At 48.5% G+C, this 24894-nt stretch overlaps 2 pseudogenes; one reads left to right on the top strand and one right to left on the bottom strand.

Moving 5' to 3' along the window:
- Window positions 1-18905, top strand: LOC135460142 (chromosome-associated kinesin KIF4-like; annotated as a pseudogene).
- A 693-nt stretch (window positions 18906-19598) lies between these two features.
- LOC135460141 (transcription initiation factor TFIID subunit 9-like) lies at window positions 19599-22475 on the bottom strand (annotated as a pseudogene).
- Window positions 22476-24894: the final 2419 nt, after the last annotated feature.

Genomic DNA, 24894 nt, shown 5'->3' with positions numbered 1-24894 from the left:
ATGACCTTGGTGCAAGAACACCGTTCTGTTTTCCATTGTAGTGTGTGGGAAAGGAGGGGTGCCAGCAGAGCAGACTTTTCTGCAGGAATGTGGACGTTCAGTGAAGATGCCCCACAGATCTGTCAGTTTGTACAAAATTTACTATAGTAAGGCCAGGCAATAGGAATGGAATTTTCAAAGTAAATATCTTCATGCATAGCAAGGCTGAAGTTTATTTTAAAAAAATCAAAATCAAAACCAAACACCACCTGTTATTGTGTGCTCAGGAAGTTTCTCCAAAACCATTGCTGAACTTTGATAGTTGCTTTAGTGTTTTAAGCTGATTAGAAAACCCACCAAACTTTTGTTTGCTGCTTCTGCCATCTGTTTTACCAGATGTGGTACTTGGGGACTTGGTTTAGCAATGGACTTTTTTCAAGGTTTCTCAGTCTTAAAGCTTTGTCTCATGGTGTCTTTCCAAGGTTTTTATTTGGAGATTTATTCTTCTCGTCCTTTCTAGACCAATATTAGGGATCTAGAATTGGAGGTCAGCAACTTGCAGGAGGAAAAGGAGGAGCTGGTTCTTGCTCTGCAAATAACAAAGAAGGACATCAGCCAGGCCAAGTAAGAGGGCTCTGCCTGCAGCCTTGGGTGTTGTCAGTGTGTCTGAAAATTCAATGTCTTTCATTTCCATGATCTGTAAAAACTCTTTTTTGATGTAAAAGCGTTCCTTTAATGGGCCAGGAGCTACAGAGAAGCCTCCTGTGGGCTTTCAGCAGCAGCAGAGGTGGCAGAGGTGACATTTGGATTTGTTGCTGTTCCTCTCCAGGCTGAGCAAGCAATGCCAGAAAAGGCTCCAGGAGCTGGAAGCACAAATTACTGAGCTCAAGAAGAAGCTGAATGAGCAATCCAGGCTCTTGAAGCTGAAGGAATCCACAGAGCACACATTGTCCAAACTGAACCAGGAGATTAGGGTAACCAACAGGCACCTCTGACTTGAGCCAGTGTGGGCAAAGGAGCTCCCAGGCAGGAATCCCAGAAATCCCTGACAGGTGTCCCATTCAGGACTCCAATTTCTGTTTATTCAGACTGAAAATAGCGGTTTTTGGCAAGATTCTTATGGTTACATGACCACAATAGGCATGTGACTGGTGAGATTTGGTAGGAAAATTAGTCCAAAGTATCTTCTGGCATTTCTAATTTATTGCCTCAGTCAAATAATTCAATTCCTCTTTGATTTCCCTAAATTGTGCCTGTGTTGGTCTTCCTCTTATGCAAAAAAAAAAATCCCTGTATTTTAGCACTTTGAGAGTGTCCTGAGTGTGGGAGCACAGCAAGATTTCCCATCTTCCACTCCCTACACCTGGCAGGCACAGGGGGAAATGGAGGTTGAAGCTCTTTAGGATGTAAATCCTGGATAATTCTTCCAGCCACTGGTGTCTTTCAGGAAATGAAGCAGCAAAGGGTGCAGCTGATGCGTGAGATGAAAGAATACACTGAGAAATTCAGGTAGTGGAAGCAGCAGAAGGACAAGGAAAAGGTGAGCAAACAAGCCCCTCACATGATTCCTCCCTCCAAACAGCTGCTGAAAGGTATCTTTAACTGGGAAGTGTCTTAGAAGAGCTGGGAATGCTTTGAAAAGAAACTTTACTCATGTGGCTGCCATTTTAGCCACTTGGACTTGTTTGTGTCTGGAGATCTTCAAGCTCTTGCCACAGCTGTGACTCTGCTCTAAAGCAGAAAGCAAAATTAGTCAATATTTTAAGGATTTACAGTTATGGGGTTTGGCCTCAGCATGGGAGGTTTTTAAACTTCCAAAGGAATGTTGGCTCTGCAGCTCAGTAAAATTCAGCTGCTGAGTGCAATGGCCAGCAAACACCTGGAGTGCCACAGCAATTTCTGCCCCTCACTGCCTTGGGGTGCTCAGGCTGGAACTTTGGGGCTACGACCTTTCCTTTGTCATGAAAAATGTGACTCTTGCCGCTGTTTCTCCTTGCAGAACCGTAAGAGACGATGTGAGCTCCTCAAGCTGGGCAGGGGTTTCCAGAAGCAGACGAATGACCCCTGGCACAAAACAGAGGAGGTGAGGAGCCAACATCTCCTGGAAATCCCAACCCATCCCTAAAGTCAGCCAAGTGGGGCTGGAGGAAGGAACAGGATACACAGAAACCTGTGAAAGGAAGTTTAGAGGCTGGGAGAAAATAAATTCTCTCCGTAGACAAATCCCCATTTCTGCTTTTGAGGGATCCCAGTTAAATTTGCTCCTTAAGGGGCCAGGTGGCTTTGGGGGCCAGGCTCCTGTGGCAATGCAGATGCCCAAGGTAGGAAGTGGAGGATGAGTTTGGGTGGTGGATCTACAAGGTTGCAGTTCAGAATCCTTTCAGGATGGCTTTGTAAAAGAAATTAATCTTCAACCTCTCATTTTGGGAGTTTTCTTCTACCTTCAGGCATAGAAGGAGCTTTCCTTTTAAAGGTGGAATGGCAGCAAAGGAAATAAAGGCAGGAATCCTTGAGTTAAACCAGAATAACTTGAGATTTATTAACCTTGTGCTGTCGCTGTCCCAGTGGTTGCCCTGGGCTGGGAATCCCTGGTGTTTCCAGCTGTAGCAGATGATTTGCAGTCCCTGTTCAGCTCCTTGTGGAATCTTTTCCAGGCAGCAGCTGCCAACGAACGTTTGAAGAATGCCCTGCAGAGGCAGAAGGAGGTGGCAGATAAATGGAAACAGAGCCAAAATCAGGGCACGGAAGGAATTGCTGCACAAGTCGAAGTGGGTAACAGTGGTTTTGCATCCCTACACTGGGCAAACTGGGATTTGGGGTGGGTGCTGCTGGCCTTGGTGGCTGGAGCACAGCAGGAGGACCAGGGAATTCCAGTGGGATTATTCAGAAGGATTCAGTCCTGAAGTTGAGCTCAACCACTGGGTTTTGGGGGTTATTTTTCCAGAGCTGGCTTGCAAGTGTAGTTGAGGTTCTTGTCAGCACTGAGGAAGCTCGAAGACACCTGGCAGACCTGCTGGAGGACAGGAAAATCCTGGCAAACCAGCTGGAAGAGAAGAAAGATGCTGGAGAAAACCCCCGTCCAAACCTGCGGGTAAGGTGGAAATTCCCCTTTTCCCATCCCACTCCTCTGGCTGTTCAGCAATACTGGATTCAGTCTTCTCTCTCCTACTTGACCAACATGTTCCCTCAGAAGGTGGGGATGGATCCCATCCTTTCTGGCAGAAAGGGTTAATATTTTTATCCTCTCAATGTCAGGGACAGGAGGTGCTGAAGGAACTTATTACTTAATGGGATTTGGGAATTTTTTTCCCTGAAAAGGCAGTCAGGCTTTGGGACAGGCTCCCAAAGGGAAGTGGTGGAATCACCATCCCTGCAAATGTCCAAAAACCATCTGGATGTGGCACCTGGGGACATGGGTGACCCATCAGTGTTGGGTGAATGGTTGGACTCAACGCTCTGGGAAAGCTTTTCCAACCTCAAGGATTCTGAGGGATGTGAGTAGCTAACTCCACTTAGCACAGGCTTTTGGGGAAGAACAACGGAACAGAAGCTGTGGGGAGATGCCTGGAGGCTTTCCTGGCTGGAATATCTGTAAAAGTGTGATTTCCTCCCCTGTTGCTGCCCTGCATCCCTGTGTGCTGTGCTTCCAGAGGCGCATGTACTGCCTGGCTGACCTGCAGGCTGACCTGCACGCTCTGGACATGGGTCTCTCTGTCTCCAAGCAGACTGAGAGCCTGCAAACAGAGATGGAGCTCAGGTAAGGTACTGCCGCAGTGCTCATCCACACAGACTGACACTGCAATGATGAGGGAAAGCCTTTTCACTCAGTACAAGAGAAATAGCTTTGGTATGCTTACTTTACCAGCACCCTAACCCATCTAATTCTTTTAGAGCCACTGCAAAAGCAGATTGGAGTGAAAATACAGATGCTGAAAATCTTTTTCCAAAGCTCCAAGATTCAAAATCATCTTTACAATCTGAGTCATACTGATGGACAAATCTTTTTCCTCTGCATCTGTGGTCTTTAATCATATTTACACTGGCTGTCAGCATGGAAAGCCTTCCAATGCTACATGGAGCACCTTTGGTGTTTGGTGGAATGGGTGGCCAAGCTCCGTCTCCACAGATAAAAAACATTCCCCATGGAAAATTGTAACTGAAAACAGAGCTGAGGTATAATTACACCAAGAATCTGCATCTTTATATACAGGGTATATATACAAAGACAAATCTGAAGTTTTGTCTTTGTTTTGTTCAAGCCCAATAATGCCAAAATTGATACAAAAATCTATTTTTACAGAACCAAGAATTTCCTATTCTTGGGGTTCAAAGGATGCTTCAGGAAGAAATTTGGTCGCAACAACCCATCCATCAGAGGGATTTATAGCAAACTGTAAAAGATGGAGGATGAGGATGGTTTTTGGTATTGGCCAAGTATCTATTGGCAAACTGACCAAACAAGTTGAAAATGGCTTTTCAGGGGGTGAAACCCCCAAACCCTTTTCAGTGGGTTTTCCTGGCTGGAATTTTTCCAAAATGTGGGGAAAATACTCAGGCATTTAGATTGGGTGTTTTGAGCTGTTAGTGAGCACCTCTGAGGGAAAAACCTCCACTTTTATTTGGGAATGTGGAGTGGAGACAGAACTGAGCAGGGAAGCAATGCAGGCTCCAGGTGCTCTACTGAGCAGCAAAAATCTCAGTTTATGCTATTTTACCTAATATTCTCGGAACAGTAACACTAGCCCAGAAACCAGCCATGTTTTTCTCCTCTGTTGTCAACCCAAATCCATGGATTCTTCCCCAGGAGTGCCCAGATAGCAGATCTGCAGCAGAACCTCCTGGATGCAGACAATGGAGATTGGGCCAAGCAGTGCTGGGACAGCATTGCCACCACCCTGGAGGCCAAATGTGCCCTGAAGTATCTCCTGAGAGAGGTAAACCCTGCATTTTCCTTTTTTTTTTCCCTGAAAACAAAGGCTGTAAGTCTGCTTAGCCACAAATAACAGGAAGTGACCAAAGGAATTTGAGTAGAGCCTTCTCGTAGTGGATAAGGTTTATTAAAGTCATCTATACTGGGGAGTGAAATCTGAAAAGCAGGGAAGAGGGGAGTGGAATAGATGAGGGTCTGGAGATGGCAGCTAAATGCTTGTATAGGAAAGGGAAAGGCAAGTGAAAAGTGGAAAGAAGAAAAGTGGAAGAGAAGAAAAAGTATCTAAAATACTTCCTGAGCAAGCAGAGAAGCAGTGGAATTGATGTTGAGATGGGAAAAAGAAAAATTGGAGTATTGTGGGATCAGAGAAAGAGTAACTGAAGGACAGAATTATCTGTTGCTCCCTGGTGCTTGGAAATCAAAGGAGAAGGGAGAAAGGAAAATACTCCAAGTGGTGCAGGAAGGGAGGTGAATTCAGAACTGTGAACAAGACCCTCAGCTCCCGGGTTTACACTTCCAAAGTGTCTGCCTTTGAATCTCTCCTGGTTTCCTTGGTGCTGAGGGCTGGTCCAGTTCCTGGGGTGGCTGGAAGTTACGGGGATGCTTCTCCTCCACACTGCAGCACCTGTCCCAGCAGGGAATCCCTGTCCCAAGCCATGCCTTGCTCTTGTTTTTCAGCTGGTCTCCTCCAAAGTGCGGCTGAGCAAACTGCAGAATGGCCTGCAGCAGAGCCTGGCCAGCTTCTCTCATGTGCAGAGAATGCTGATGGAAGAGAGAAACCACAAAGCAGAGATGGAGACAGAGTTCTAAAATCAGATTTTGGTGCAGGAACAGCAACACCAGCATAAGATGAATCACAGCTCATGGAAATCTTTGAGTCTGGTCTCCAGGTCTGCTCAGGCAAAGGGGGATGTGCTGAAATGAAGCTGGTGCTGAATATCAGCTCAAATTTTGTTAGATTTTTGTAGATGGTTCATTCAAAGCCAAAGAAATCTCTGTATTTATCCTGTGCATATTGGTTTATTCAGTAACTTTCCTCCTGCTCTAAATGAGGAGGTTACACCTGAGCAGAACATCACTTTTCAAATAGATCAGGGTGGAATTGTGCTGGAAGTGGCAGGAAATTTCCCTGCCAAGTGCTCCTTTCAGGAATTCACCCCTGTTTATTCCAACTTGCTTTTAGGTTCTGTACCTGCTCAGACAATTCCAGCAGAAAGAAGCAGCGGAGAAGAGATTGGAAGAGTCCCTGAACGAACAAGAGAAACAACTGCAGGAGCGACTGCGGTTCCAGGTGCAGAGGCTGGGGGAGGCTGGGGTCCTTTGGGATTCCTGGAATTAGGAGAAAGAATTATGTATTCCCTTTGTAGAAGCCTGCATGGAGTGGTTGCTGTGCAGGCTGGAATAACCCTGGGGGGTTTTCTCTTATTTATCTCTAATGAAACAAATTTCCTCTTGTCCTGCAAACAGGAGGAAGAGCTGGAAAAAATGAGGGAGATCTGTGAGAAGCACCAGGAACTCCTCCGCGGAAATGGCACTCTGAAACAGGTAGAAGCCTTGTACAGACACAAGAGCTGTCACCCTGTTTTTTAAGATTTTCTAAGCCTTCTGATGTTGACATTCCTGGAGTGAATTTTCTCACACACTTTCTGTAAATAACTCATTGTTTTACATTCCTTTATGGAGGAGGAGAGAGTTGATGGACTGTTGGTTTGACCAGTGACATTGCAGAGGTGTCAATGTCACCTTCCAATCCACTGTCACTTTTGTAAAGCTATAAATATTGGAGTCAGAGAATAAAACTTCCCTTTTTTCCCTTCACCTTGAGTGGTGGTGTGCTTGTGCTCTCTCGTGTCATTCAGCGACATCTGGTGACCGCCGAAGTGTATTGCAGCCAAGGCTGAGACACGGACAGCAGATTGCGAGATTGGTGAGATTTTCTCCCCCTCTTTTTGGTGCTTTGCCTGCTCTTCTTGGGGCAATGGAAACCTCTGTGGTTTTCCAGGATGATTCCCTCATTTTGGATCTCTGGAGGGGGGTCCTGGAGTGTAAACAGGTATCTGTTTCCTGGGATGATTTGGAGAGATTGGTTCTGTGGGCCCGAGAGCGAGGTTTTTTTTCGGACCCTGCGAAGGCGTTCGATAAGCAGGAGTGGTCTCTCCTGGGGGTCCACCTCATGGAGGCCCTCTTTGATGATTGCAGTGTGGACGTGGGACCGCTGCTGGTGCAGTGGAAGAAATGTGAGGAGCTTTGGCGGGGGTCTGGTTCTTGTACCCCTCGGAGTTCCCAGGGAAGCCCTTCTATCTCGGATGTGGATGAGGAGGAGATTGAGCTCCTGTGTGATGTGGGGTCCCCCTCCCCGCCCCACGACGGTGTGCTGGGGAGTGGCCATGGTTCGCCCGGGGTGGACTGGGCTCACAGCCAGCGGGTCCCGGGTCCGGGAGGCTCTCTGCATTCGGTGGGCCGTCTTCGCCCCGCCTCGCCCTGTGTGGGTGGAGGGGCGGGGAACGGGTTGCCCTCTCTGTGTGCCTTCCCGGCCTTTAAGAGTCAGCCTCCGCCCCGACTTGAGGCTGCTGCGGTGACGACTTGTTGTCCGAACTGCGGCGTGTCCACCACGTTCCCCCTGAGCGCGGTGGGGGTGGGCTCTCCCGCCCCCGAGTCGGGTTCCTCAGCGGGGGGAGCGAATTCGCCTTCCTCCGGGTCTGTGCAGCCTGCTGGGCATGCGCAGCCGGTGGAGGCAGTCGGGGGCGGGGCGTCGGTCGGTGCTCCGCCCGGCCCCGCTCCGGTGGGCGGGAGGCCCGTCCCTCTCCGCTCGGTGGGGGCGGTGCCCGCTGCGGGACCTTGCGGCTTGGGGCGGGCTCTCATAGGGGGCGTACCCGGCTCCCTTGTGCCGCCCCGCAGTGACGCGGCTCCGCAGGCCGTGCCTCCCTCGGCATCCCACTCCGCCCCCGCATCGGGGGATGGGGGCCTCGCACCGGCTTCGTCCGTGACCGCGCCGGCCTCGTCCGGCACAGTGCCAGATCTGCGGGCTGTGCCGGCAGCTGCGGCCGCCGAGGCGACCCCTGCCGGGGCTGCAGCGCAGCAGGGGACTGGGGTGTTTACCTTTAGTGCAACTGCTGACGCGGCCGGCGGGAGGCCGGTGGGTGCCCGGGGCCATGGCGCTTTCTCGTCAGGTCTTTGGACGCTTCCTGCGTGCCAGGTGACCGTGCGTCCGAGGTACCCTGAACGTTTCTGGCCAGAGGCGAAAACCAAGACCGACGAGATAAATGACCTTGTCTCCTCCCGGCATCTGCAGGGTCGGGGGGCGAATTCCTTTGGCTCTGCCGGTGCTGCAGGGGGCACAGGGACGAGTGGTGTTGCCCCGGCTTCCAGTCAATCACTCCCTCTTGTCTCTGGGGGGCCCAAGGCTCGGGACACAGCAGGTGCGGTGGCTGTGCCAGGGGGTCCCCAGGCTTTCCCTGTGCTCAGGGGCGTTACTCATAACACCTATGAGCCCCTTGCATATAAGCTGGAGAAGGAACTCCGTGAAGCAGTTGCTCAGCATGGTTTGGGGTCTGCTGAGGTTATGCACATTCTTCGGAGACTTGATAGGGACCCGCTGACACCTCACGATGTCCGTTGTGTGGCACATTCTCTTTTTGACCCTGTGCAGTTTGGTGTTTTTGAGACCAAGTGGGCTCGTATGGCGGCCCAAGCGGTGAGCCGGAATGCTGCGCTGGCGCCAGAGGACCCCAGGTGTAGGGTTGTTGCTGAAATGCTGATGGGGACGGACCGTTATGAGGATGTTCAGGGACAGGTTGGATACGATCCCCTTGTGCTTCAGCAATGCAAATCGCTGGGCATAGGGGCGATTGTGCAGACCCTGGAAATGGCTGCTCCGAAGCAGCCGTTTTCAACCGTTGTCCAGGGGGATGATGAGCCTTTTATGGTATTTCTGGGAAGGTTGATTGCGTCCGCGGAGAGGCAGGTGCCTGATCCTGTGGCGAGGGAAGTTACGATTGCAAATCTTGTTAAGTGCAATTGTAATGCAGCTTGTAATAAGGTTATAGCGGCCATGCCTGGTGATCCTAGTATCTGGGAGATGGCAGAAGCCTGTGCAAACATCATTCCCTCACGTCGGAAGTTGGCTGCTGTGGCTGCCGCTGTGCAGCCGGTCTGGGCAGCACCGCAGGGCGGGCGGCCACAGCAGGGGGATGCGCAGGCCAGCAGGAAGCGGGGGAAGAAGGTGCAGAAGGTCAAATTCCCCATGTTCTTGTGCGGTCGGTGTGGTAGGCCGAATCACATGTCTAACGTTTGTAAGGCAACTGTTCATGCTAATGGCCAGGCTTTACTGGACTCGGGAAACGTGAAGTGGAGCGCGCAGCAGGAGGGGCGCGCTCAGACACAAGCTTCTCTCCAGACCCAGGTGCCGATGGAGGTCTCCTTTGCCAGCTTGCAGCCAGCACCCACGGATCAGCAGGTGTGGACGTCTGCAGCGCAGCAACAGTTGTCTTAGATTCGTCTGAGATACGCAAGGTTCCCCTAGATGCCTTTGGTCCCTTGGGTGGGGGCATGAGTGCTCTCCTTATGGGGAGGTCCAGTGCCACCCTTCAGGGCCTCATTGTGCACCTGGGGCTCATTGATGCAGATTTTACAGGACAGATTTGTGCCATGGTCTCCACACCCACTCCCCCTGTCACAATCCCAAAAGGGACACGGCTTGCTCCACTTGTGCCTTTTAAGTCTTCTGTTCACCGGACAGCTGACCGGTCACGTGGAGCTGGTGGTTTTGGATCCACCGGGCTGCCTCAGGTTCACTGGACTGCTGTCCTGACCAAGGACCGTCCCGAGATGCTGTGTACCCTGTCCGTTCCTGGTGCGACACCGTCGGAAATCCACCTCCGCGGGCTTCTCAACAGCGGTGCTGACGTCACTGTTCTCTCCCTTGCCGCCTGGCCCTCGGAGTGGCCCCTGGATCCAGTGGGGACATCTGTCGCCGGCCTGGGAGGGACGGTGCAATGTTACGTGGCCCAGCAGCCCGTGCTGGTCACGAACCCGGAGGGACAGATGGCCTGGGTTAGGCCTCATGTTACTTCCACTCCTGCCAACCTCTGGGGGAGGGATGTTCTGTCTGCCTGGGGGGTGCGTATCGGGACGGATTTTTAATAGGGGCCACTGCAGTGAAGGGCGCAGAGTGTCCTACGCCTCCTATACGGTGGCTGGTGGACAAACCCGTTTGGGAGAAGCAGTGGTCCCTCACTGATGATAAATTAGTCACCCTTCATGATTTGGTGCAGGAGCAGTTGGACCAGGGTCATCTGGAGCCTTCTAACAGTCCTTGGAACACTCCTGTCTTCTGTAGCAGAAAGATATCTGGGAAATGGAGGTTGTTGCAAGACCTCCGGAAGGTCAATGCCGTGATGGAAAGCAGGGGACCATTGCAGGCAGGCATGCCATCGCCTACCATGCTTCCTGCAGGCTGGCCAGTCCTCATTGTGGATCTGATTTTCGATTCCTTTGCATCCCGATGATAGACCGAAGTTTGCCTTCTCGGTGCCCGCGATTAACGAGGCTGAGCCCGCACGGAGATATCAATGGAGGACATTGCCTCAGGGTATGCGTAATTCTCCTGCCATATGCCAATGGTATGTGGCCTGTGCCTTGTCTGGAGTTCGCAAGCAGTTTCCTGATGCGCGTCTGTATCATTATATGGATGACATTTTGGTGGCCGCGTCCACCCAGAATGAGCTGCTGAGGATTCAGCCTCGGTTGCTCGATGCTTTGCATGCTCATGGACTGCAGGTGGCTCCAGAAAAGGTCCAACAAAAACCACCTTGGAAGTACTTGGGGGTCAAGATTCTGGAACGGACAATCTGTCACCAGGAGGTGCAATTTGTGCATTCTGTGAAGACACTGAATGATGCTCAGAAATTGATAGGTGTCATCACTTGGTTACGTCCGTATTTGGGATTAACCAATGCACAGCTGTCTCCTCTGTATGATTTGTTGAAAGGAGACTCTGATCTAAAGTCGCCTCGCACACTGATCCCTGAGGCGCGTAAGGCGTTGGAGGTGGTTCAGCAAGCTGTTTCGGCTTGTCAGGTTTATCACATTGATCCCTCCGTGTATGTCACTGTGTTCATCACCACTCCAGATTTGCATCCCACAGGTATCATTGGTCAATGGAGTGACAAATGGTCTGATTCCTTGCACGTTCTGGAATGGGTTTTTCTGCCTCATCAGCCGCAGAAGACGGCAACTGCATTGTTTGAGCTAATTGCTCGCTTGATAATCAAATGCCGACAACGGTGTTTGCAATTGATGGGTGCGGATCCTGCAGAGATCATACTCCCGGTGCAACGGGAGGATTTTGACTGGAGCTTTGCAAACAGTGTGTCCCTGCAGAGTGCTCTGGAAAATTTTTCAGGGCAGATCACTTATCATCTGCCCAGCCATAGGCTGTTGCATATGGCGAAATCCACACAAATTTCTTTGCGGCCCAAGAATAGTCAGGAACCCGTGCAAGGACCCACCGTCTTTACTGACGGTTCAGGGAGAACGGGAAAGGCCATTGTCACCTGGAGGGATGGATCTGAGTGGCAGGTTCTGGAAGGCCATGAGGATGGGTCAGCCCAATTGGTTGAACTGAGGGCTGCTGTCATGGCATTTGAGAAATTTTCCCAGGAACCTTTCAACTTGGTCACGGATTCCGCCTATGTGGCTGACATCGCACAGCGGTTGGGTCATTCGGTTTTGAGGGAGGTCAGTAATCCTGCCTTGTTTCATTTACTGAAGACCTTGTGGTGTGCCATTCAGGCCCGAGTTCATCCATTTTATGTTCTGCATGTGAGGAGTCACACCGATTTGCCAGGTTTTATTGTAGAAGGTAACGCGAGGGCTGACAAGTTGGCTAACCCAGCGTGGGTAGCGCCTCAGCCTGATACACTCGCACAGGCCAAGGCATCGCATGGGTTTTTCCACCAGAACGCACATACCCTGCAGAAGCAGTTTCAGCTGACGCCAACTGAGGCTCGTGACATTGTTGAGTCATGTGATGACTGCCATGCGCTTGCTCCGCCTCTGCCGGCAGGGGTACACCCCAGAGGCCTTAGGGCCTTGGAGCTTTGGCAGACTGATGTCACCCAGATTGCCGAGTTTGGCCAGCTCAAGTATGTGCATGTCACTGTGGACACGTTCTCCTCTGCGATGTGGGCTTCGGCTCACACTGGGGAGAAGGCCCGTGATGTCCTTGCCCACTGGAGGCAGGCCTTTGCTGTTCTGGGCATACCTTCTGCTGTGAAAACCGACAATGGTCCTGCTTACGCATCGCAAAAGGTGCGGCAGTTCCTGCAGTTGTGGGGTGTCTCACACAAGTTTGGTATCCCTCATTCTCCGACTGGTCAAGCTATTGTAGAACGTGCTCATGGTACTTTGAAGCAGGTTATTCAAAAACAAAAACGGGGAATGCAGGGTGAAACCCCGCACAGTCGGTTGGCAAAAGCTTTGTGCACAATCAATCATCTCACTGTGCCGCAGAACTCAAATAACCCTGTCATTTTGAATCACCATCTCTCATTACAGGCTGCAGACGAGGCACATCAGCCTCGAGCGAAAGTTCGGGTGTGGAATTTAGTCACCAAACAGTGGGAAGGTCCCTATGACCTTATTGCTTCCGGGTGCGGGTATGCTTGTGTATCCACAGATACTGGGGTACGCTGGGTACCTTCAAAATGTGTTCGCCCTGACCTGTGACCGCAGAGACAGAATCCAGCTGACGGGCAAGATGGAAACCGTGACCAACCTGAAAGGCATCAAGCGGGGGAATCATTGAGTGATGATTCGGGTGCAGACGTTGAGAGTGATCACTCCGATGACTCCTCTGCAAGTGGACATTGAATGTTGTTCATATTTTCCTTTTCACATTGTTCATTTCTTTTCCTTTTTCTTTTTTAAACGGAAAAGGGTGAGATGTCACCCTGTTTTTTTAAGATTTTCTAAGCCTTCTGATGTTGACATTCCTGGAGTGAATTTTCTCACACACTTTCTGTAAATAACTCATTGTTTTACATTCCTTTATGGAGGAGGAGAGAGTTGATGGACTGTTGGTTTGACCAGTGACATTGCAGAGGTGTCAATGTCACCTTCCAATCCACTGTCACTTTTGTAAAGCTATAAATATTGGAGTCAGAGAATAAAACTTCCCTTTTTTCCCTTCACCTTGAGTGGTGGTGTGCTTGTGCTCTCTCGTGTCATTCAGCGACACAAGAGCCTCATGGCAACTGAGTTTGATGATTTTGCAGAGCTAATTCTTGTCACTTTTGACAGCAACTGCTGCTCCTCCAAGTTGCCAGAGGCCAGAAGCTCCAGCACATCCAGCAAAGGCCACCTGAGTCTCCAGAGTCTCCTAATTATGTTCCACCCAAAGTAAGAGGCTGCACAGTTTGTGTTGCACCTGAATTCTTGCCAGAGTTCATCTTGGCTATTGATAACGTGGTTTTCTTTCTCCTAAGCTGCTTTTACCAGGCACTTGATTGAAGTGGCCCTTTCAGTCCTTTCCAGAAGACTCAAATACTTTACATTAGTTTTTTGGTTAAAAAAGAAAGGCAAACAAACCTCCAACCCTGCTTCCTCATTGTAGTTCTGACTCTATATCCTCCTTCAAAATCCAGATTGTTTTTCTGTAGCATTCCCAGTCTTTAAATTATAGAGCAAAGCATGTGTTTCACAGCCAACTTTGTTGCTTTGCATGTAGCCAAATCTTAGTGCTGTGAAGAAGAAATTATTTAAAACTCTTTGGACAGGGGTGTGACACTTGTTCTTTGTCATGTGATGTGTCAACAACTCAGACTTTCAAGAATTTGTCATCAGTAGTTTAAATTGAATTTTCAATCCTGATAATTAGATTGTTTTTTTCCTCCCTCACCCCACAACCTTCTTGGCCGTGAGGGACTCTGAAAACCCTAGTAAAACCCTATTAAAATATAACAATTATTAATGTTATTAATGAAATAGAGCTGATTTTGGTGGCCTAACCCCTGGTGCTCCCGTGTTGCAGCCCAAGCGCCACCGGCAGATGACGGCCAAGCCCCAAGCACCCAGCCCTCAGGTGGATGTGGAGGAGCTGCTCTCTGACCTGGGGGAGCTGGAGGGTTCTGACTGGCTTCCTGAAAAAGCAGGCAGAGGAACCAGGAGAAACCTCATGGGGGTAAGATCCAGCTGCCCTTGATCCAATGTCTACTAGGGAACCACTCTCTGTGTGCAGGGGGTGGGATGGAGCTGTGAGGTGTGGTGTCTCCACTGTTCTCAAAGTGGCAGGAATGGGTTTTTGGGTGCCTGGGGATATTTGGGACATTCCCACAGACACAGCAAAGGTTGTCTGCAGTCAGCAAGACTTTCCTGGACAGGTTTGCCCTGTCCAAGTCACCTTCTCCCATGTTCTGTCCTGCTGCCTGTGTCTGAGCTGGCCACTGCTTTAGGAACAGCCCCAACAGCAGCCAATTTTAGGGGGAAAAGCAAACAAAAAAAAGGATGGCCTGTTGTGGATCCCTGTTTCCTTTGGGAACCTGCAGCTTGCAGTCCTGACAGAGCCTCAGCTTCCATCTGTATGTGTCAGTCTGGAGCTTTAGCCTGTGGCTCAAAAAATTCCTGAGGCTTTTGGGATGGGGACTCCCTCTTTTTGTGGAAGTGTGGCACAGAAACTGGGATCCTTTGGCATAACCTCCAGTCAGGCACTGAGTAGCTGAAGGTACTTATCCTGTAGATCTTGAAGATGGATCTGTAGGTGGAAGGATTTTGTTCTGGATATTAGGAGGACAGTTATTCTGGGATGTAGCAAAATGCAGTGAAATGGCAACGAAATGCAACAAGTGGCAGCTTGGGGGTGTCCCTGTCCTTGAGATGCCACAGCTGGCAGGACCTGGAGCCTTCCAGGAGCATCCTGGCCATTGGATTCCCCTTCTCTCCCTCACAGTGCTCCTGCAAGGGCCGCTGTGGGAACAGGCACTGTGGCTGCAGGAGGCAGAAGTTGGGGTGCACCGGCGGCTGCAGCTGCTCCACAGCCATGTGCAGGAACAGGGAGCAGGGCCTGGTGAGTGCTGCTGCCTCTGGCGGGCACAGGGGCTGCAGGGCCTGCATTTGGGCAGGAGCAAAGCTGGAGATAGGGATAATTCCCCAGTTTGTCCAGGCAGAGCAGGTGCACTTTGCTGAAACTCTGTGAATGTCACTAATTAGTGCCTCTCTGGTAACTGAGGAAAATTTTCCACTGCAGGACCAGACTCTGCCTTTCAGGACAGAATTTACGAGATTCACAGCAAAGATTATTGTGTTCCCACTTCTCATCCACAAATCTGAGGATAAAAAGTTCCATTTTTCCTTTTGGACTAAGTAAATTTAGGTTTTGTCTATGGCTTCAGATGACACAAAACCCTGACTCATTCCCAGATTTCTTTTTAAGAATGGAAGGGATGTTGTGGGGGAGGGGGTTGTAGCAGCAGGAAGGTCCATGAGAAGCTGATGTTTTAGCTGTTCCAAGTGCGAATTTTGCTCTTGGATCTCAGAGATGTGGAGCAGGGACATCCCATAGTGCTCTAATTGTTGCTTATTTTATGGAGGCCTAGTCTCAGCTGCAGCATCCTGTACTGTGGAAAACTTACCAACTGGAGAGCAGGGGGCTGTGGTGGGAAGGGAAGGGATGGATGCTCTGCAAGAGTTTCACCCTCTGCTGTCCCTCAGGAAACCACAACATGTGAGGAGCACAAAAGGGACTTGGAGGGGTCCTTGAAGCTGGAAGACCCCATGGAGGTGAAAGCAGAAGAGAGCTTCTTCCAGCCTGTATTGATCACACCAACCACCAAGGTATTCCCAGGGGAGAGCAGAGCTGCTGAGTGAGGGGTCTTGCAGGGAGGTCACCCCAGAGGAGAAGCTGCTGCTGGAAAACTCTGCACAGCTCCAGTCAGCTCGTGTGGAAGCTGAGAGTGTGCTGAATTCCTCAGTTCCCACACTGAAATGATGCCACGAGCTTGCCACGTTTTCCTGCAGCACCTTCAGCAAGGAGAGAGGGGAAGTGAAGGTGAAGAGTTTGCAGGATAAAATCCTCTCTGTCCATGTTCAAAGTGACCTCTCTGACCTGGCACATCTCATTTCACCTCAGCTGAACCACTTCCCTTATATGGGAGCCCACTATTCCAACTGCTGTCTCTTCCTGCTGCATCTTGATATTTTGTAAAAAATTTGTCTTTTTTCTGACTTGAGTGAAAAAAACAACTCTTGAGGTTGGCCTGGCACTTGGTGCCCCGTGTGAGGAAGAACACACAGCCAAACATCAAAAGAAGGTATGGAATCCCCCGTACAGCCAAGAGCTGTGGCAGCCAGAGAGCTGGGACATTGGAGTATCAGCCAGAAAGCTGGGACACTAGAAATGTAACAACAACAAGTGGTAGAAGATAGGACAGCCGAGAGCTGTGGCAGCCTGAGAGCTGGGACTGTATGCATATTGTAATTGTATAAACACTGCAGCGAAGATTACAACACCATACCTCTCTCTTCACCAGTTCAACAGCTGCATCCCTGTCTTTTTGGATGCTGTTATAGATGTGCCTATATATACCCACAGCAGTGTCGGTGGAAATAGCAAAAGGTGCTGGAGGAACATCACTACTCAGGAAGACCGGAATTAGGGGATCAGTCTGTAAAGAAAAGAAAAATGCAAAGTTTAAACAGATTCTTACTGTCATACCACTGATTAGGTGCATGCATGTTATTTGAAGTCTAATAATATTTGAACTTATTAAGATAACACTGTGTTTACAGAAACTTAATTTTTTAACATTCTTCTGAGTGCATGAATAGAGAAAGAAGGAAAAAAAGGGAGCTTATGTAATTCAGCATGAATAAAGACTGCAGGCATGTGCAAAAGCTTTGGAAACTGTGCCTAGAAGAACCCCAGGAGTTTGCCACAGTGTCATGGTTTGAGCCTGGCACAGAGCCAGTGCCCCCCATGAAAATGCCTTCACCCTGGTGTCTGCTGTGAGATGTGACCAGGAATAAGCAAAACAGGCTCCAACTTAAACATAAAGAACACTTTATTACTTAAACCACAGGAAAATAGGGAAAGACTATAAGGAAAAGAAAAAAAAATTGAAAACCTTACAAAAACCATTTTCCTCCTCCCCACTACCTGACTTTCCCAATCCGATACATTCTCCCAAATCATCAACTGCCCAGCCTTGGCCCCACACTTTAGTATACTCAAACTGCAGTTCATGAAGAGGAAAGGAGTCCTTCTTGTTCCATAGGCTTCTCCTGGAAACACACTGAAACCTCGTGTGCTTCCTTGTCACTTCGGCACCGCCCGGAAAAAGTCCTTTTGCCGCTTGTGACATCTTCCTTCCATGCCTAGTGCTCTCACCACTGACGGCATGGACCAGAGCTGCTTTTAGGGTTGTCTTTCAAGGATGCCTTGTCTCACTCCAAAAAGGCACAGTCTCTGCTTTGGGACATCTGTCGCCCCCATATTTTTCCAACCCCCTGGGGCCGGGGGGTCCTCATGAATGAACCCTCCTGGTTTTGAGGCACTGCCTCCCCCTAAATGCAGTCTGTGTCACAGGAACAACTGAGTCCATGGCCACAAGAAAAGTCCAGCCAAAAGGCCACTCCAAATCATCTCTCCCCATCCAATCATCTCCACGTTCTTCGGGCCAGGTCCTTGTCTCATCTCATCTCTTATCTCCCTTCTTATTCAGCTTCGAGGAGGATTAGCATTTTTGCAAGGCCCCAATCATGAAAGAAAGGGTTAAAAGTTTTCAGTCTCTATCTGTCCCGGAGTGGCACTCCCACACACGCTGCCCACACGCTGCCGCTCCGGCCGGGCACTCTTCCTCCCCCCTTCTCCTCCTGGGCCGGCTGCTATCACATTCGGTGTCGCCGGTTCTCTCTCTCTCTCCCTCCTGGGGGGGGGGGGGGGGGACTGGCTGCCCGATGTCTCTTGGGGCTCCTCCACCCTTCCATCCTTGAGAACTTTCTCACCCCCATCTCCGTCCAGGCCCCGGGCCTACCGCATGGCTGACCCTCCCCCGCCCAGCAGCAAGGCTGGACGGGGGAAGAGATCTGACCTCTTCACAGCGACGTCCCAAGAGAGAGATCCAAGGGCAGTGCCCTGTTTTTTAACCCCTGTGTATTCTCGGAGGTGTGTCCAAACCCCACTGGCTACACCAGGTGTCAGTCTCAAACCCAAAACCTTCATTGGTTTGACCACAGCTTCCCAGAATTCCCACTTCTTCCTGGTCAAACCACCACACACAGTATCTCCTTTGGTCTAACCAAGTGGTACATCACAGCAGGTAAAATATGTTCCTGACAGGGTCTCAAATCCTCCAGGGCAGCCAAAGGAATGTCCTGGGTTCCAACAATGAGAAATATTGTACTTGGCTTAATTTGAGAAATGTCTTAGTTATGGAAACAAATTTTCACTAGATTTGTAATAAAATGGTTTGAAAGGAACATGAAGATCATCTTGTTCCAACCTCTGGTCATGGGCACCAGTTGTTGTAATCATCGCTGCAGTGTTGTTCTTGCCTCGCTGCTGGGGCTCTTCTCCATTCTCTGCAGCACAGTCCTTCCTGTCTTCTCCTGACAAAATAGTTGAATGCTGCTTTTCTTTTTGAACATCTTCCCTGACGTGACAATCCTCTTTATTTACCTGTTGGATGAGGGCTTTGCCAATTTAGGAACTCCCAGGATGGTTGGGCTGGAAGGAGCCTTACGGATCATCCACTTCTACCATCCCAGGCTCCTCCAAGCTCTGTCCAAGCTGGCCGTGGACACTTCCAGGAATGGGACAGACCCAGCTTCTCTGGACATTCTCTGCTGGGGCTTTACTACTCACAGGGAAGAATTCCTTCCCAAAATCCCCCTCACTCTCCCTGCTTTCCAAGTCTATGAAGGCCTGGAGAGCTGTAAAATATTTCCAAGTGATTTAAATGAACTTGGAAATTCTGAGGGCTTAGGCCCTAATATAAGATTGTCCCCATAATATTATGTAATAATATATAATAGTATATAATAATATATATTATAAAATATATATTGTATAAAATATTTCATTATATATTTTACATTATATAGCATAGGATTATGTCATTGTTTATTTTAGAATGTGTACCTAATACATAAAATACAATTTATATATGAAGTGTTTCTGTGTATGCATAATTACCTACTGTGTATTCTCTCTATACACTATATTCTATATATTTTATGTATGTGTGCACACACATATGTACATTCATATATAAATATCTATGTGTATAGACAAATGTATATATATTAAAAAGTGAGTGGGAGAGTTTTAGTGTACAAGGCAATTACATGTGTGTGTATATGATAAATATATAACACATATATATGAAACATATATAAAAACATAGGTATATAGGTGTAACTATAAATTATATATTAATTTATATAAAAATACATTTAAAAATAGGAAATAAATACATAGGAAAACCCCTGCCCCCTCCCCCAGGTGCACAAGACACCAAGACAAGGCTGCAAACAGTCTGCACTTTACTTCCACACTCCCAAGGCCCAAATGGGGCCTTCCTGCCCATTCCCACCCCCTGGAGTCTGTGTGAATCCCATGGGAAGGGCTCCCTGAATCCCACAGGAAAAGCTCCATGAATCCCATGGAAAGGCTCCCTGGATGCCATGGAAGGGCTCACAAGGCGTCGTCATCGTCGTCCTCGTGCTTCCTCTTGAGCGGGTTGGGGTCGGTGGCACTGGGCGGGACCGTGTTGGTGGTGATCAGGATGTTCTTGGGGCCGATCAGGGATGGGCTGATCAGGATGTTCTGCACCGTGGGAGTGGCTGTGGGAATCATGGAAAGGCAACACTGAAAGCTTGGAGCAATCCTTGCGTTATTCCAGGCTCATCCCAAGAGGGAAGATGGGGAAATGTTGCAGGGAGGGGTGAGAACACAAGCGGGAGAGGGAAACAGGAGCCAGGGTAGGAGGCAGCTGCCCAGGATGGCCATGTTCTGGCTGCCACTGCTGTGCCGGGAATGGAAATTAACACTGGAACTTTTTGGAATGAGGGAGAGGGGGAGAAATTTCCCCATCAGCTTGGCCAAGGAGCTGTGAAGTGTTCCAGGCCAGCATGGAAGGTGTCTGTCCATGGCAGGGGCTGGGACTGGATGAACCTCTCCCTCGCAGCCCAAGCAGGCTGTGGCTCTGTGGTTATCCCTGTTCCAGCCCCAGGAACCCCAGGAGTACCTGATTTCCCAGCGGGCTGTGAGGATGGGATCTGGAAAGTGAAGCGCTGCCCCGCCAGCAACGCCAGCGCTCCCACCTTGGCTGACACCGACATGGCCTGCGCTGAGGGGGTACCTGGGTTCCACACAAACCCCCCCAAAAAGGAATCAGAATAAATCCATAAACACTCCTACAACTCCCTCCCAAGTGGAATCTCTTATTAGGCACAGTGGGAATGCACAGGAACACAAGGACACCAGGTATAAGGATCAGATTTCCAGGCAGAGCTGCACATTTGCTCATTTTCCTACATTTACCCCAGCCCTACAGAACTCCAGACTATAAACACATAGGGCATAGCTGTAAATGTTAAGATCCTTTTAAAAATGGATATTTCCCAGTGCTATTTACTTCAGCATCACACTGACACTGAGGAAAATAACCCTAAATTTTAGTGAAGTTCTTGAATAGACCCTTAAATAAAGAATTTATCACAAATACGGAATATCTGTAATGCATTTACATTTAAATGTTATTGTAATAATCAAGATAAATTTATGAAATTAACTTTCTGATGCTGCCAAACAATATAAGGTTAGGCAGTCCCTGACAGTCCCTCAGGGACTGGGAAATGTTTTAAATCATTCCTCTTTCTTTTTCCTTCCTAAAAGGAAGGTGGGAAATCCCCTGTGGAGCTGTTTCCTACCCAAAGTGGGAGTGCTGGGCCTGCTGCTCATGGCGCCCATGCTCAGGCGATGGACGGTGATCCTGCCTGCTGCGGAGGAGACCTGTGGGGAAAGAACCAGAGAATCAGGGAATGGCCTGGAAATGAAAGAGAAGTCCCCCCACAGTGAGGCATTCAGGGCTTCCCAGAAAAGGAAATATTTTCCCCCTGAAGTAGAAACAACTGATGTGGAAGTCAAAAATACTCTTTAATATCTACTGCAAAGTCTGACTTGTGCCTCTGACAACCTGACATTAAACCTGACAGTTCCTCTTGGACATGAGGAGGAATTTCTTCAGGGAAAGGATGGGCAGGCACTGGAAGGGGCTGCCCAGGGAGGTGGTGGAGTCCTCACCCCTGGAGGTGTCCAGGGAATGACTGGATGTGGAACTCAGTGCCCTAGCACAGACGGGATTTGATGATCCTGGAGGGCTTTTCCAGCCTCAGTGATCCTGGGATTCTGCAGTATTTCTTTAACACTACAATACTCCCATACCTTAAATTTTCCCATATGTTAAAATTTCCCGCATTTCAAAATTTCCATTTAAAATCAACCAACAACAAATTGCGAATCCAGCCTGGAGACCTCCGAGCTGACATGCACAGGCCAATATTCACCCCCACCTTTCAGAGCTGTGGAAAACTGCAATTTAAAACCCCTCCCAACCCCCGGGGGTTCATCCCCGATCCCTGAGCCATCCTCACCGTCTTCTGCAGGGATTTCAGGCGGTAGCTGGGGGCAGTCAGGCGGACCTGAGTATGGCTTGATCAGCGGCAGCGGCGTCCGGTTCTTCTGGTGAGCAATGTCCAGCAGGAACTGCAGAGACACGGCCACAGCCCCGGGTCTGGGCACATCCCCGTGTCCCGGTGACATCCAGGTGTCCCAGCCTCATCCCCATGTCCTGGTCACATCCCCATGTCCCAGCCACATGCCTGTGTCCTGGCCTCATCCCCGAGTCCCTGCCCAGCCCCATGTTCCTGTGCCACCCCTGTGTCCTGTGCCATCCCCGTGTCCCCAGCCGCGGTGGCAGCACTCACGTCGCGGGGCGCGGGCGATGTGAAGGACTGGTCAGTGAGGCACTGCATCGCCAGCCGCACGTTGTCCGCGTCCACGCTCGACCTCTTGGCATGGCTCCAGTAGATCTTGGCGTCCTCCAGGATGGTGGTGACGTATCCTGGGGTAAATGGGCTCTGGATTTGATGAAACACTCCCCAGCCCCATCCTGCTCTCGCCTGGCTGGCACTGAAACCTCTGCGGGTACTGCTCAGAGGGCCCGAGGGCAGCGCTGACGGGATAACGGGATAACGGGAAGGAATTCTTCCCTGCCAGGCCTGGCACGGAGCCCAGAGAAGCTGTGGCTGCCTCTGCATCCCTGGAAGTGTCCAACGCCAGGCTGGACGGGACAGAGAAAGGTGCCCCTGCCCAAACCATGCTGGGTTTATGATTCTGTGATTAAAGAGTCACAGAATTAGAGCTGGAAAAGAGCTCTGCGGCCACCGGGCCTGGCAGGGCAGCCCCCGCAGAAACACGGACTCACAGAGCGCTCCCTGCTCCGCACAAACCTTCCCCGCGCACTCCCGTCCGGCCCCGCTTACTGTAGGCGAACTCCAGCATCTGCATTGTAAAAGAATATATGCCCTGTACTTTAGATGTTGAAAGGTTCTTCTTCAAAGCCTCAGATGAGAGCCCCTGCATGAATGCTAATGCACACATTTTAATGTGCGAGGAATTCCCTGCCTGTTAGTGAATTTGTCTGCGCTTTCTTGGGCGTCTTTGTGAAACCTCTTTTATTGCCTTATTAAGAAGTAAAGCTGGTTAATTACAGTTTTTTCCTGAAAAGCTTTATCCATCGTGGAAATACTGCTGAAAGGGAAGGCTGCTCACTTGGAAATATTCCTTTGTCACCGTTTGAATCATTGTTATTTATAAGACTGCATTTTCAGTGTGTCACACTGTTCTCTTTTTACCTTCCATGAAAAGTATTTAATCGTTTTGAGATTGTTCAGCATTTTTTGGGGAAAAAAATATTTAGAGTCAAAAATACATAATTTTATGAAATGATGTTTTAAATATTTTTCTGATTAATTTTAATCAATGGAAAATTATGTCCTTCAAAACCAGAAAGTTATCTGGTGTGTACTGGAGCCTGGGAATCACTAAGGGAGAGCAATGCTCCACTTTGTGTCATATACCTTTCCAGAGGCTGGCTGGGGATCTCCAGCCCTCCACCATTCTGAAGTTTAGGGACAGACCTACATTTAGAGCCAAGGTTTTGCTGTTATTCTGTTCAGACAAGGACTGTGATTTTAGTGAACTTGTGGCTCTGTTTTATTCTGCTGCACTTTTATTTATACCTTGTGCTTGCATTGCAGATTCAAATCTGTCATTTTTTGCAGGATTTTTTATTATGGGATTATGGTTCTGTTGTGTTGTCAGCCACTAACAGATGGCTTAGTTCTTTAATATAACAGTTATTTGATGTATGTATCTATCTAAACAAAGTACCTGATGGATATCTGCTACTGGAAAAACAAATTGTTATACTGTTATTGAAGGTAATAGAAATATTTTAAAGCAAAATTTATCACGTGAGATTTGAATTTTTATACAATACAGTGACAGGTTAAAATAAAAGAGGCAAGCTAAAATAGTGAAACATTCAGGTGATTTTTCTTCAGATCTGTGCAGAGGCTCTTCTAAACACTGGTAAATGTTCCTGGTATATTTCTGAAAAAGTAAAAGCATGAGCACCATAATCAGTTGCAATATTTCTAATTCTCATCCAGAGCATGTCAATGCAAAAGTAGTGTATAACCCAAGAAATATGAGCTGTGTTCAGGCATTTGCATTGAAAAGAGTCAAGTTCCACTAGCTGGTATTTCAGAACTGCAGACAGCTGCAGTCATAGTACTTTGGAATAAGACAATTCCTTTATGAAACTCTCTCTTGAGATTTGTAACCATACTTGAAATTTTCTTTAAAAGTCGGGTTTTGATAAAGAGGTGTCTTCTAAGCTTCATCCAGCTGACAGCTTCTCATATTAAAAGCTCTTCCATCCTTCATGGTAATTGAAGAATGTTGTCCTAAGACAGGAAGAAAATACACACATGCAGTTCAAATAGATTCAGTTAAATTTTTTTGTGTGTGGACTAATAGAAGGAAGCATCTGGTCCTCCTGGTAGTCTGTGTGTTATAGACTCTTCAGTCTACATGAATATAACTAAAAAGATGAGGCATAAGTGTAATTGATGAGTCACACTGTAATGTCATCAAATGCGTTTGCTAGACCAGTGTTTCCAGTTGGCAATTCACCGCTTGTTCCCAGTCTCTCTAGAAGATATTCTGCTCACTGGACCAGATGAGAAAGAGAACACTTTTTCTACCATTTCCATGGCCAAATAGCCTCAAGCCAGTTCTCTTACCACTAATTTTGATTGAAGCAGAAACTGCTGTCTGTGTCTGTCTTCACTGTACTCTTGGAATTTTGACTAAAACCTAGATGTATTATGTAATTGTTTCTGCCTAGCATCTTGTTCATGGAAATAAGATTATTGTGTGCTGACAATTGAACTGTAAGGGACAATCTATGACAATACATTTAAGTTAGGTTTTCTTTTTATTTCTAACATTTCAATGTGCTTTTTTTCCTTCCCTCCCTAAGAAATTAAATTAAAGTAACAAAATTAGATGTTCTGTAGGATCTCTGAAAAAATAACATCGTCCTGTTTTCTTCTGAGTCAGTATTATATAAAGCTCTTTCTACTTTGCAATAACCATTTGGCCTTCCTCATTCCTTGCATCTCCTTCTGTCTCTCCTTGTCTATCATTAACAGGTACAGAATTTCAAAAAAATTTACCTAGATCACAATTTCTAATGTATTGTTGGGAGTTACTCATCTGTTTTTACATTCTGTTCTGTGGAAATCTTCATGTGGAAAGATAGTCTGATAATACAGTGTTGTCTGTAATATCCTTTAATTCCAGATCATAATCAGTCATTTCTCAGCCCTCCCATCTCTACAGAGACTTTCTGCTCAGT

This window comes from Zonotrichia leucophrys, chromosome Z, assembly GCF_028769735.1.
Source record: "Zonotrichia leucophrys gambelii isolate GWCS_2022_RI chromosome Z, RI_Zleu_2.0, whole genome shotgun sequence".
In the NCBI taxonomy this organism is placed as follows: Eukaryota; Metazoa; Chordata; class Aves; order Passeriformes; family Passerellidae; genus Zonotrichia; species Zonotrichia leucophrys.
Note: the sequence above shows the minus strand (reverse complement) of the source record. Positions and strands in the feature narration are given on the sequence as shown.